A 13045-nucleotide genomic window follows, 5' to 3' on the forward strand; every position below is an offset into this window, starting at 1 on the left:
TCGGAGACACTACTCCACAAAGTGGGCCCTAACGAGGACGTTAGGGATTTAAGTGGGGGAGATTGTAATGCCCCAATTTGATTGATTGTGTGATGTGTGTGGAAATGTGATGAGTCCCACATCGGGTATTTACTGGGTAGATCTGGGCTTTATTAACAACTGCAAAGAGCCTCAATAGTGACTAGTCCTTTTGAGGTATAGCGCAGATGTGGCTAGCGTTTTTCCTTGGGTCGTTACATAAAATATTTTTTCACGCACAATCCTTCCCCAATTTTCTGTCTGAATCTCCTCCCTTCAACGCCAAACAATCCACCTTCTTTTCTGCCACCGTGTCTAGCAAAGTAACATCCTCCACCGACACAATGTTTTTAGGAACACCATCATTGAAAGAGAGAAGATTAGCTTATTGGGAGACAAAGAGATGCACCCCACCAGTACCACCAAATTGCATCACCACCAAAAACACCAAATCGCACCGCCACCAAATTGCACAATCACCACCAACTTTGTCGCCCTCCAAAAACTCAGAACATACATGTTGATTGTTATATGAGAGAGAGAGAGAGAGAAAGAGAGCTATGAGAAAATGAATATATATTGATATGGGTATTCTTGGGATATGATTTAAGGCGTATCTTACCGTGAAGCCGACAGTACCTATGGACCCATCAGCTTCATAGTTATGAACAAAGGTCCAAAAGTATATGACTTCAAGAGCGATGACACAAAAAGCGACGGGACTAAAAGCGATGACCCCACCATGATAACCAACGGATTCCTCCATGAGCCGATGGGAATCCATGGACGAAGCAAGAAGCCGACAGGTCCAAGAGGCTAACGGACATAACATATCTTGACAGAAGAGTGAGATTAGAGGGTTGAGACTTGAGAGAGTATATTAAAGAGAATACTGTCCTAATAGGCTAATAATAGTGATAATATAAAAAAAATATTGGCGTTTCCTTGAATTTAATGGGTTTAGATATTGAGTCTCAAGAAATTAACTCTACAAATTTCTTCTCAAAAAAAAAAAAAAAAAAAAAAAAAAAAAAAAAAAAAAAAAAAAAAAAAACCTCTGCAAATTGAATAGCTGAAGTGAATGGAAAGTAAAATTGATGATGCCGAAAAAATCACCAGTAAGCTGTAAGCACTCCTAAATCAAAGCAACACCTACAAAAAGAAAAGAAAAGACCTCACAGAGAACACCGGTGTGGTGCCGGCCAAAAACTCTCCGAAGGTCAAGTTAGAGTCTGTTTTGCACAACCCTAAAGTGCCAGAGTCGAGTTAATTATGCGTACCTTGATGCGAGGGTTTCTTGGGTATTTATGTTGGTGTAGGGTTATCACTCCTGCCTTGGTCAGGAAATCATTTCCTTTTAGGATAATATTTCTTTCGATTATACATTCTTTCTCGAGTTCTTTTCCATATAGGAGTCTTTTTATTATGGTCAAACGTGTAACGCAAGAACTTCCTGTGTTTACATTTGTGTGGAGATAAAGCAAAGTCATATCAAACATATCGCGTGATGCATGTTGATTCCAACTAGGAATCTATGACACCTAATCAGTACCCAACGGATACCTAATGCTGACACCGTCCAATACGTGTCCTTGCAATATCGATCCGTTGACCTACCTCATGTCAACACCACTCCGTCGTGCTTTATGAAGAGAGAGAGATCCGTCTCATACTTTTATCCTCTTCAGTTACCCCCTCACTCCTTGAATCCGTTGCTACAGACTAGGCGAACTCATGGAGTGGCAGTCTTCATTATGGCAACCTATTGAGACTTGATGGGCTAGGCTTATTTATGACAAAGGACACGTGGCCTTTATTTATGACAAAAGACACGTGGCCTTCATTGATAAGCTGTTTCCCCGAAGCAAGGTGTCCCTTCATATTGTGTGCCCTTCGTTCTATAAAAGCCTGCCTTTTCTTCCTTCATTTTCACCTTCTTATAAAAAATTTGCAATCAGAGCGCCACCATCATTTATATTGTGCATTTGTATCGTCCTGCTAATACATCTGTCATATCGTATTGCTCGACCTTGATCCAGTATGTGCTCTGAACTTTCTTCTTTTTTATGCACTTTTGGTAGATCCGTTAGTGTCTTAGGTTTTCCCGTCATATGTAGGTAATGTCTAGTGTGTCGAATAATCAATCATTTATCCGCGACGGGGCAGGCTACAATGAGGGGTTCACGTCAGGTCAAAGAGATCCTGACACTTCAAGTGAAGAAAGGAATCCGTCTGCTACCTCTCCTTCCCTAAATGACGAAGGTTTGGAGTCGGATAGTTCAGAGTCTTCAAGCGATAACTTAGATGGCGTCAATCCCCCCATTCAATCTGTAATCGGTCCGGACGGTCTTAGGGAATTCGTCATGCTACCCTTATGAACAGTCAATGATTTTAGGTCTACAGTCACAGAATCCCATTTCAAAACAATTAGGGCCAAGTACCAAATTCCTAACAACGTCCGTCTCTGTCTCCCCCACAAGTTTGAAAAATGTTACTTAGGGGGGTCGACGGTGTTGGGATCTATGAGCAAGCAATGAAGGCAGGGCTCAGATTTCCTTTAAGTTCTCTCCATCGTCGTCTGCTTCAATATCTTGGTCTATCCGTCACACAAATCTCCCCAAATGCCTGGAGGGTTTTTATAGGCGTGGAGGTTTTGTACGGGGCCATGTCAAACGGTGCACGAAGGTTGACGGCAGAAGAATTCTTTCACTGTTACCGTCCCACAGAGATTATAAAGTCAAAGGGTATGTATAGTTTTGTAGCTAGGAGCCCGTTGTTAAGGCTTGTTTGTGATACACCCGACTCAAATAGAGACTAGAAGAGTAGGTATTTTTTCTTGGAAGGGGACGAATGGATATGTCGTCCAGCAGACAACACATATATGCCCGTCGACACAACATGGGGCATAATGCCTCCGTTGGGTATGCAATTGCTTTTAGTTCCCATGTGTTCAAACATTTGATTTTTGTAAGTTATTCTAACCGTCTTTTTTAAAGCTCGAGACCGTCCACAAGTTACTTTAGAGGAGTGGAGCTTCCGAGAGAGGATTTTCAACAAGACGAAGCTTGAAGAGAAGACGTGGGCTCAATTACTCACCCTCGACACACTCCATTGGTATTGTGAAGGCCCCGAACCCACTTCTGTCGCCCGTCATTACGACAGTAGAGTTCACAAACGTAAGCCCGTCATGAACACTTTTCGTCTCTTTTACTCGTTCTTTTCTAACGCTACACATCTGTCTTTGATTTGCAAAAATGGACGCTGCCAAAAGGAGAGCCTTCATCAAGCAACAAGCAGCAAAGAAGAAACAAAAGGTCGATCAACAAGCTAAGAGGATGGCTCCATCCGTTCCGTCAAAACAGAACCAACCGGAGAAGCTGGACCGTCTACCAAAGAAGCAAAAGACCACCCCAAAGCCCGTCGTAGCGCTAGAGGCCGAGACCAAGAAGACGGTCACTCCCGTTAGGCATGGAAAGGGTAAAGGTTTAATGAAGGGTCCAGCCCATACTGATGAGAAACCACCCGTCCTCCTTAAAGAAGACTCAAAATATGCCTTGGAGAACCTCTCGTCCATCATGACCACTAATGATTATGAGGACCTTGGCAACCATGCTACAGAGGCGATGGGAGAGACGGGCCTCTTCACTATTGCTCAGGTATTTTAAACCCATCCTCAAGCTTGAAACCGTCCTTTCTTATCCATCGTTTTCATAGTGTTTATTTGTACTTTGCTTTCAGGCCATGCTAATGATGAAGGGGCTGATGGGCCGCTGTCTAAATTATGAGACAACTTTGGATCGTCTTAGGAAAAAGAATAAGATGATGGAGGACGAGCATGATCTAAAGACCTGGAAGATCAACATGGAGAGAAAACTCAAATGCTTGGAGCAGGTTAGAGGAGAGTTGGAGAAGCAGACGGAGCAGCTGACGCAAGTTCTAAAAGACAAGGAAAAGGAGGTGACGGACGCCAAGACTCAGCTTCGTGATGCAAAAGAAATGGCGATTCGGGAGTATCGTGACTCCGACCTTCTTTTGGCAAAGCTTGGGAGCTCCTTTGCTAACGGATTCGATGATGCCCTTTGTCAGGTCAAGGCCTCGTATCCCGATCTGGACGTGTCCCATGTCTCCATAGACGCTCAAGGGCAAACACTAGCTCAATCCGTCCATTCAGAGAGTACAGAAGATGTGTTTGCCGTCACTGCTCCTGCTGACAAAGGCCAGACTCTTCCTCAAGATCAACCGAACGACAACCAGAAAGTTGAAAGCTCTTCCCCCAAGCATCAGCAGCAGTAATTTGTGTTGAACCGTCGTAACTTATCCGTCGTAATTTGTGTAATTTCCAATTTTTTTTTTTTTGAAATGTCAAGGACAAAACTTTAACCATCGTAATTTATTTGTGGACATATTTCTTATAAGATTTAACTAGTTTATTTGTTTGCTTTTTCCGTCGTTTATTTTTAATTTATTGCTCATATAATAGCCCAATCATGTCGCAAGGGTTCGTCCAATTGTGAATTGTATGCGATTACGACATCTTTTATCTATGATGTCAGTCTGTCTCACAATTTGACTTGTATGATTCATCCTTTAGAGGTTGATTCGTCCATTTTGTGGACACATTTATCCTTTTGGATGATCTGTCCAGTATGTGGATAGTACACTTTTTATCTGTATTGGATTACCCGTCCACCATGTGGAATTATATTTTCATCCTTGTAGGATGATCCGTCCACTATGTGGACCTGATAAATTTTTATCCACTTTGGATGATTCGTCCATTTTGTGGACTTGGTAGATTTTCGTCCACTATGTGGACTTGATAAATTTTCATCCATGTTGGATGATTCGTCCATTTTGTGGACTTAGTAGATTTTCGTCCACTATGTGGACTTGATAAATTTTCATCCATTTTGAATGATCCGTCCATTTTGTGGACTTAATAGATTTTTGTCCACTATGTGGACCTGATAAATTTTCATCCATTTTGGATGATCTGTCCACTTTGTGGACTTAGTAGAATTCCGTCCACTATGTGGACCTAATAAATTTTCATCCACTTTGGATTATCCGTCCATTTTGTGGACTTAGTAGATTTTGAGCAAAACAAATTCCATACGTTCTGAATAAAAATTCCCTTTATTATAATTTGGCTGGTAGACTATTGTTCATAGAAAATAAAAACGTGGATTTTAGTAAGTAGAAACTATGAATATCTAAAAAATAAACTGGAAATGAAGAGGGAAATGTTGCTGTTTTCTTTGCCCTTTGTCTACTGGTAGTATTTTTTCAGGTGCTCTGTGTTCCATGGATGGCTCAGCTTTCTTCCGTCTAGCGTCTCCAAGTAGTACGTTCCCTTCCTATGCCATGAAATGATTCGGTATGGTCCTTCCCAGTTAGGGCCTAACTTTCCTTGGGAGGCATCTTTTGTAGCGCTGAGTACTTTTCTTAAGACCAGATCTCCCACCTGAAAATCCTTGTGCCTAACCTTGGAGTTGTAATGCTTTACCATCATGTCTTGGTATCGCACTAATCTCTGTGCAGCTGCTGCCTTGAGTTCGTCCAAAAGGTCGAGCTGTAAACACAAAGCTTCGTCATTCCTGTTCTCATCATAGCTTTCCACACGGTAGCTTGTTAATCCTACTTCGGCCTGTATGAGAGCCTCACTACCATATGTCAATCGAAACGATGTTCGCCTGTTGGTGTTTTTGCCGTTGTCCTGTATGTCCATAAAACACTTGGTAATTCGTCCGGCCATATGCCCTTTGCCCCCTCGAGTCAGGTCTTGATAATTTTAAGCAATGACCGGTTCGTGACTTCAACCTATCTGTTGGCCTGCGGGTGGGCGGGCGATGAGTAGTGATTCTTGATCCTAAGTTGAAAACAGAAGTCTCTGAATGTGTCATTGTCGAATTGTTTCCCGTTGTCGGAAACCAGCACCCTCAGAATACCATATCTGTAAATAATACTTCTCCATACAAAATTACGGATATTCTTTTCCGTGATAGTGGCCAGAGCTTCTGTTTCCACCCATTTGGTGAAGTAGTCAATACCAACCACTAAGAACTTTAGCTGCCTTATCACTGTCGGGAAAGGACCCATGATGTCTAACCCCCATTGCGCAAAGGGCCACGGAGCCGCCATAGGGGTAAGTTCTTCCGTTGGTTGCCTTATAAAATTTTCAAATCGTTGGCACTTGTCGCAGGCTCTAACATATGTGTGGGCATCCTTCTGCATTGTTGGCCAGTAGTATCCTGCTCGGAGTAACTTGTGCACTAAAGACCTTGAGCCAGAATGATTTTCACAAACTCCTTCATGGACCTCCCTCATCACGTAGTCTGCTTCTCCACAGTCGAGGCATCTTAAATATGGTCGTGAGAATCCTCTTTTGTATAAGACGTCTTTAATCAAGACGAACTGGGTAGCTTTGACCTTCAACTTCCTTGCGTCTTCTTTGTTATTGGGCAGCTTGCCTTCCTTGAGATATGCCATTATAGGAGCCATCCAACAACACTCACTACTTACCTCCTGCATGCTAATGTCATCTAATAATGATGAAAGCTGGACGAAGGACAATACCTGTTCGGGGATGATCATGGGTTCGGCCGAAGTCGCTTTAGGGAGTCGGTCCGCTTCTTGGTTCTCCTCCCTTGGGATTTGAATTATCTTGAATTGGAGGTTATTCATTCGACCCTTCACTTCCTCAAGATACCTTTTCATCCTTTCATTCTTGCAATCGTAGCTCCCATTAATCTGCACGGCCACGATTTGAGAATCATAGTAGACAACTAGACTCTTAGCTCCTGCCGCTATTACAAGGTCCAGTCCCGCTACCAAGGCCTCATATTCCGCTTCGTTGTTAGTAATGGTGAAGCCCAAACGGATCATGCATTCGATCTTGTCTCCTTCCGAGGTATGGAGTACAACTCCAACACCCCTAGCATGCTTATTAGAAGATCCGTCCGTATGAACTCTCCATATGGGCGTCTCTTCTGCCCCCTACTCCTTCGCAGTAGTGAATTCAGCAACAAAGTCTGCCAATATCTGTTCTTTCACTGCCGTCCATGGCTGATAGTGGATATCAAACTCACTGATCTCGATTGCCCATAGCGCCATTCGTCCAGCAACTTCGGGACTACTCATTGCCCTCCATAAGGGTTTATCTGTTAGGACATTTATAGTATGCGCTTGAAAGTACGACTTGAGCTTCCGAGCCGCGATCACAAGAGCAAATGCGAGCTTTTCTATCAGGGGGTACCTCTCTTCTGCTCCTCTTAGTGCCCGGCTTATAAAGTACACGGGCTTTTGCACTTTTCCTTCTTCTCTAATGAGAGCTGCACTGACCGCGGCTGAGGAGACGACAAGGTACAAGAACAATTCTTCCCCCGGCACAGATGGGCTAAGCAATGACGGGGTGGAGAGATACATCTTTAACTCTTCAAATGCCTTTTGGCACTCGTTTGTCAATTCGAATGATTTCTTTAGTGTGCGGAAGAACGAGAGGCATTTGTCCGTCGCTCTTAACACGAACTTGTTCAAGGCTGCTATCTTCTCGATCAAGCTTTGTACTTCCTTTACCGTCCTTAGAGGAGATAGTTCCATAATCGCCTTTACTTTCTCTGGGTTGACTTCAATACCCCTCTGGGATACCATAAATCCCAAGAATTTGCCTGCGGTTACTCTGAATGCACATTTGTTTGGATTCAGCTTCATTTTGTACGTCTGAAGAGTATTGAATGTCTCTTGGAGGTTCCTTAGGTGATCAGACACCTTTACACTTTTTACCAACATATCATCTACGTAAACCTGCACGTTTCTGCCAATTTGTTGTGCGAACATCTTGTTCATCAATCTCTGATATGTGGCTCCTACGTTCTTAAGCCCGAAAGGCATTACCTTGTAGTAAAAAAGCCCCTGACTCGTTACAAATGAGGTTTTCTCCTGATCAGTCTCATCCAATTTAATTTGGTTGTAGCCGAAGAAGGCATCCATGAAGCTCAAAAGTTCATGTCTGGCGGTGGAGTCTACTAAGGTGTCAATACGTGGGAGAGGGTAACTATCCTTAAGGCAAGCCTTATTCAGATTTGTGAAGTCAATACACATTCTCCACTTCCCACTCGCTTTTTTAACCATTACTACATTTTCTAGCCAATCAGGGTAGTACACCGCGCGTATGAAGTCTGCTTCTTGTACCTTCTGAACTTCTTCTGCTATGGCTCGATCACGTTCAAGGGCGAACACTTGTTTCTTCTGTCTGACAGGGGAGAAAGAGGGTGATACGTTCAACCTATGAACTATGACCGTTGGGTCTATCCCCAGCATATCCTCGTGACTCCATGCAAAAACATCTTGGTTTTCTTTGAGGAATAATGCGAGCGCTTGTCGGACTGTGTGGTTGGCTAGGGTGCTAATTCTCGTGGTTCGGTCGGGCTTAGAATCATCCAATTGTACTTCCTCTAATTCTTCCCCCGATTCTGCCACCGTCCTCTATTCGTCGATGCTCATTGCTTGTAGGTGGTCATCCATTTCCATCATGGTGATGTAACATTCCCGTGCAGCCACCTGATTTCCACGTAACTCTCCAACTCTGTGTTCGGTGGGGAATTTGACCATTAGATGGTACGTAGAGGTTACAGCCCTCCATGCATTGAGAGTTGGCCTTCCTAGGATGGCGTTATAAGTAGAAGAGCATTCGACCACAAGAAAAGCTACATCCTTGGTTATTTGCTATGGGTAATCCCCCACCGTCACAAATAACGTGACGACGCCAAAATGGTAGACCTTTGTCCCTCCGAAGCCAACGAGGGGTGCATTTGTTGAAACCAGTTGTTCTCTACCAATCCCCATTTGCTGGAACGCAGGGTAATAGAGGATATCCGCTGAGCTTCCGTTGTCCACCAAGACTCGATGCATATTGTAGTCCCCTGCCTGTATGCTGACAACGAGCGCGTTGTCATAGGGGTGGTGAAGGCGTTGCGCCTCTTCTTCTGAAAACCCGATGCTAGGGTTATCTCGTTGCGTCACTTTCAGTGAGGAACCTACTGACTAGACGCTTTGAACCATTCGCAAGTAGGTCTTTCTGACCTTTTTGGTCAACCCTACAGAAGTAGTGCCCCCAACAATCATCCGTATATCCCCTACAGGTGGTCTGGGATGCTCATTCTCCCGTCAGGGATTTTGCTCCTGGAGTTGATCCGTTCTCTCCTTCCTCACAAACTTCTGCAACCTTCCTTGCCTAATAAGAGCTTCAATTTGTTGTTTTAAGTTATAACAGTCTGTCATATCGTGGCCATGATCGCCATGAAAACGGCAGTATCTGTCTCTTGGCCTTTTGTTCGGATCTCCCTTTAGTTTGCCAGGAAACGTCAGGGTTCCTTCATCTTTGATCAGCATTAGCACTTCATCAATTGGGGCTGTGAGGGGGGTGAAGTTCGTGAACCTTCCCATAGGCGGTTTAGGTCGTCGATCTTCCTGTCATTCTCTAGTTCTAGCCATTTTTCCTCCCTTGCCCGGTTGTGTATCTTCCTGCCTTTCCCTCTTTCTAGGTTTCTCCTCTCGTGCCAGCAAGGCATCCTCTGCGTTCATATACTTCGTTGCCCTGTAAAACACTTCAGACATAGTCTTTAGGTCATTCTTGTACAGAGAAAACGGGAATTTACCTTTTCGCAGCCCGTTTGTGAACGCTGCCACAAGTATCTTGTCATCTGCCTCGTCTATCGAGAAGGCTTCCTTGTTAAAGCGGGCTATGTATGATCTTAAAGTCTTGTCTTCTCATTGCCTAATGTTCATTAGACACGCAGTAGACTTCTTATGCCGATGACTCCCGATAAAGTGTGATACGAACAGTGCGCTTAATTCCTTAAAAGTGCTAATGGAATTAGGCGTCAGCCTTTTGTACCAGTCCCTTGCAGCCCCTTTCAACGTGGTGGGAAAAGCCCTACACATGATCTCATCCGGTACACCCTATATATGCATTAAGGTTTTGAAGGACTCCAAGTGATCCAATGGGTCCTTGGATCCGTCATAATTCTCCACCTGAGGCATGCGAAATTTCGAAGGAAGGGGGCATGAACTCACGAGCGCTATGAAAGGCGAATCTGTTCTATGGACTAGGTCGTCTAGGTCGCTAGAGATTCGTCCTCTAAGGGCGTTCATCATCACATCCATACGTTCCCTTACCTCCTGCATCTCAGCTGCTATGTGGGTCGGTAACGTGTTCGATATGGATAGTGGGTTGGTCTCCTGCCGCTCTGGTCTAGTTGGAGCGATGCTACCCTCAGGCCCTTCCGTGTTCCTCCCCTCCAGACTAGCACCTTCCTGGTCTTCCTCCGGTGCCCTGGGGTATGCATTCTTTTGTCGCAGTTGTTCTTCCAAATTATGATTCTGCTTGGTGAGGCACTCAACCGCCGCCGCGAGTGTTTGGACTTACCTCTCTAGAGCTGTGGCGTGCGGTTCGTCACCTTGATTGTTGGTTGTTGTCATCGATCGAGTGAGTACCATGCAACTTTTTGTCTCAGGAATAGAGAAAAGGCTAAATAATCTAGATCCTCGTTCCCATAGACGGCACCAACTGATGATGCTGAAAAAATCACCAGTAAGCTGCAAGCACTCCTAAATCGAAGCAACACCTACAAAATGAAAAGAAAAGACCTCACAGAGCACCGGTGTGGTATTGGCCAAAAACCCTCCGAAGGTCAAGTTAGAGTCTGTTTTACACAACCTTAGAGTGCCAGAGTCGAGTTAATTATGCGTACCTTGATGCGAGGGTTTCTGGGATATTTATGTTGGTGTAGGGTTATCACTCCTACCTTGGTCAGGAAATCCTTTCCTTTTAGGATAATACTTCTTTCGATTCTACATTCTTTCTCGAGTTCTTTTCCATATAGGAGTCTTTTTATTATGGTCAAACGTGTAATGCAAGAACTTCCTGTGTTCACGTTTGTGTGGAGATAAAGCAAAGCCATATCAAATATATCGCGTGATGCATGTTGATTCCAACTAGGGATCTATGACGCCTAATCAGTACCCGACAGATACCTAATGCTGACACCGTCCAATACGTGTCCTTGCAATATCAATCCGTCGACCTACCTCATGTCAACACCACTCCGTCGTCCTTTATGAAGAGAGAGAGATCCGTCTCATACTTTTATCCTCTTCAAAAATCAAAGGTCGTTAAGGTTGTATATATTGACCCTACTATTTTTTAATGTAATTGTTTTATAAACAATTCTCTCTGTGGGAGTTTGTTATTTATTTTTAAGGTTGTGACTTTAGAACAACAATCAATGGTGTGAAAGTTCATGACATGGCAAAACTTGGGATGGAAAAATTATTGTGTACTCCCGAGTATCATAAATGCGTGCTCTCTCCTCTCACATGAATGGTAGGTCTCTTTAATTAAATTTATAGTGGGACCCACCATTCATGTGAAAGGGGGAGTACGCATTTATGATACTATATGAGTACCTAATAATTTTCCCTTGGAATGTTATAATACTCCTTTATTTTAATTTTGAGTCCAAATTTGGTAAGGATGAAGTGTAAAACATGACTGTCACAGTAGTCTTTTACTTAATATTCAATACATTCTACTACACCTAATAACACTATATCAACATTTTATTTAAAACTTGAAATATGGTGTTTATTTAAATATTATCGTATGTAATCAAATGTATTTATGTTTTAGTAATACTAGTGATTGTAGTACTTCTTAAGTTTCCAAGGCAAAGTGGCAAACCCTAACGTTTCAAATCTCCCTCCCTCAACTATTGAATTATAAAAAATAAAATAAAAAGGTGTTAGTCAGGTAAGATGGGAATCTCACCAATATCAAGTAGGAAAAAAAGAAGAAGAAGAAATAGCTATCTATCCTTTATTTTTAAACTATTTAGCCAAATAGTCATTTTTTCAAAGTATTTATCAAAATATCCCTGTTTTGGAACTCGATATTGCTGATATCGAGTTCTACCTAGAATTCGACATTAATAATGCTGAGTTCTAAGTGTATTTTTAAGTAAAATTTGCGACATCAGCAATGTCAAGTTTTATAAAATATTTTTAAAAAATAAATAAAAATTAAGTGGCAAAATATACATAGAACTCGACATCAATGTCGAGTTCTACCTAGAACTTGATATCAACAATATCGAATTCTAAAAGCACCCACAAATATTTTGTTAGATACTTTGAAAAGATGGATGTCTTGCTACATACTTTAAAAATAAACGATATATAGCAATTTTTCTCCGTAAAAAGCTGATTGTTGAACAGAAAACTAATATATATTTGAGATTTTAAATTTGGGTTCGTGAATTTCTAATGTCAGTCATTGAAATTTCATTTTTTTTGGTTTAATCATGTTTGTCTGCAATAATCGTCCTATTAAAAAATTGAAGGCCTCTATCCATTCGACTGGAAGCTTTTATCCTCTAGTTTTTTTGCTTTTTGCTTCATATTTTGTCAAATGAAAAACAACTATTTTTCTAAAAAATAAGCTAATATCTCTTTATTACCGCACCTTTAGCAACTGAAAACCCACTCACTCCTAACACTCTCTCCCTAGTCACATGCGCATATATATATATATATATATATATATATATATATATATATATATATATATATATATATATATCTCATAACCATAATCATATAAAAATTGTTAAGAATATGAATTAAATTGCACATGTAAACAGTTTCAAGTCTAATAAAAATTTTCATATTTTGGAACTCGTTATAAATTATAGTTCTTGATATTTGTGTAACTCCTTAAGAATTATGTCAGTTTTTCAGTTGAGGGTGCATTTGGCATGACTTAATTTTGCCAGCTTATTTTACTATTCAACTTATTTTTTGCACTATTTATGGACCCTATTGCATTTTTTAATACTATTAATGAATTTTACTATACTATTTCAGCTAACTTTTACCTTTATCTACAATACTTTCAAGAAAAAGTTTTCAGTTTTAGCAAAATAAGTGGATCCCAAACAGGCTCTAAATGAAGATACAGATTCTAAGCCAA

The sequence above is a fragment of the Castanea sativa genome, chromosome 6, assembly GCF_040712315.1.
Source record: "Castanea sativa cultivar Marrone di Chiusa Pesio chromosome 6, ASM4071231v1".
Taxonomy (NCBI): domain Eukaryota; kingdom Viridiplantae; phylum Streptophyta; class Magnoliopsida; order Fagales; family Fagaceae; genus Castanea; species Castanea sativa.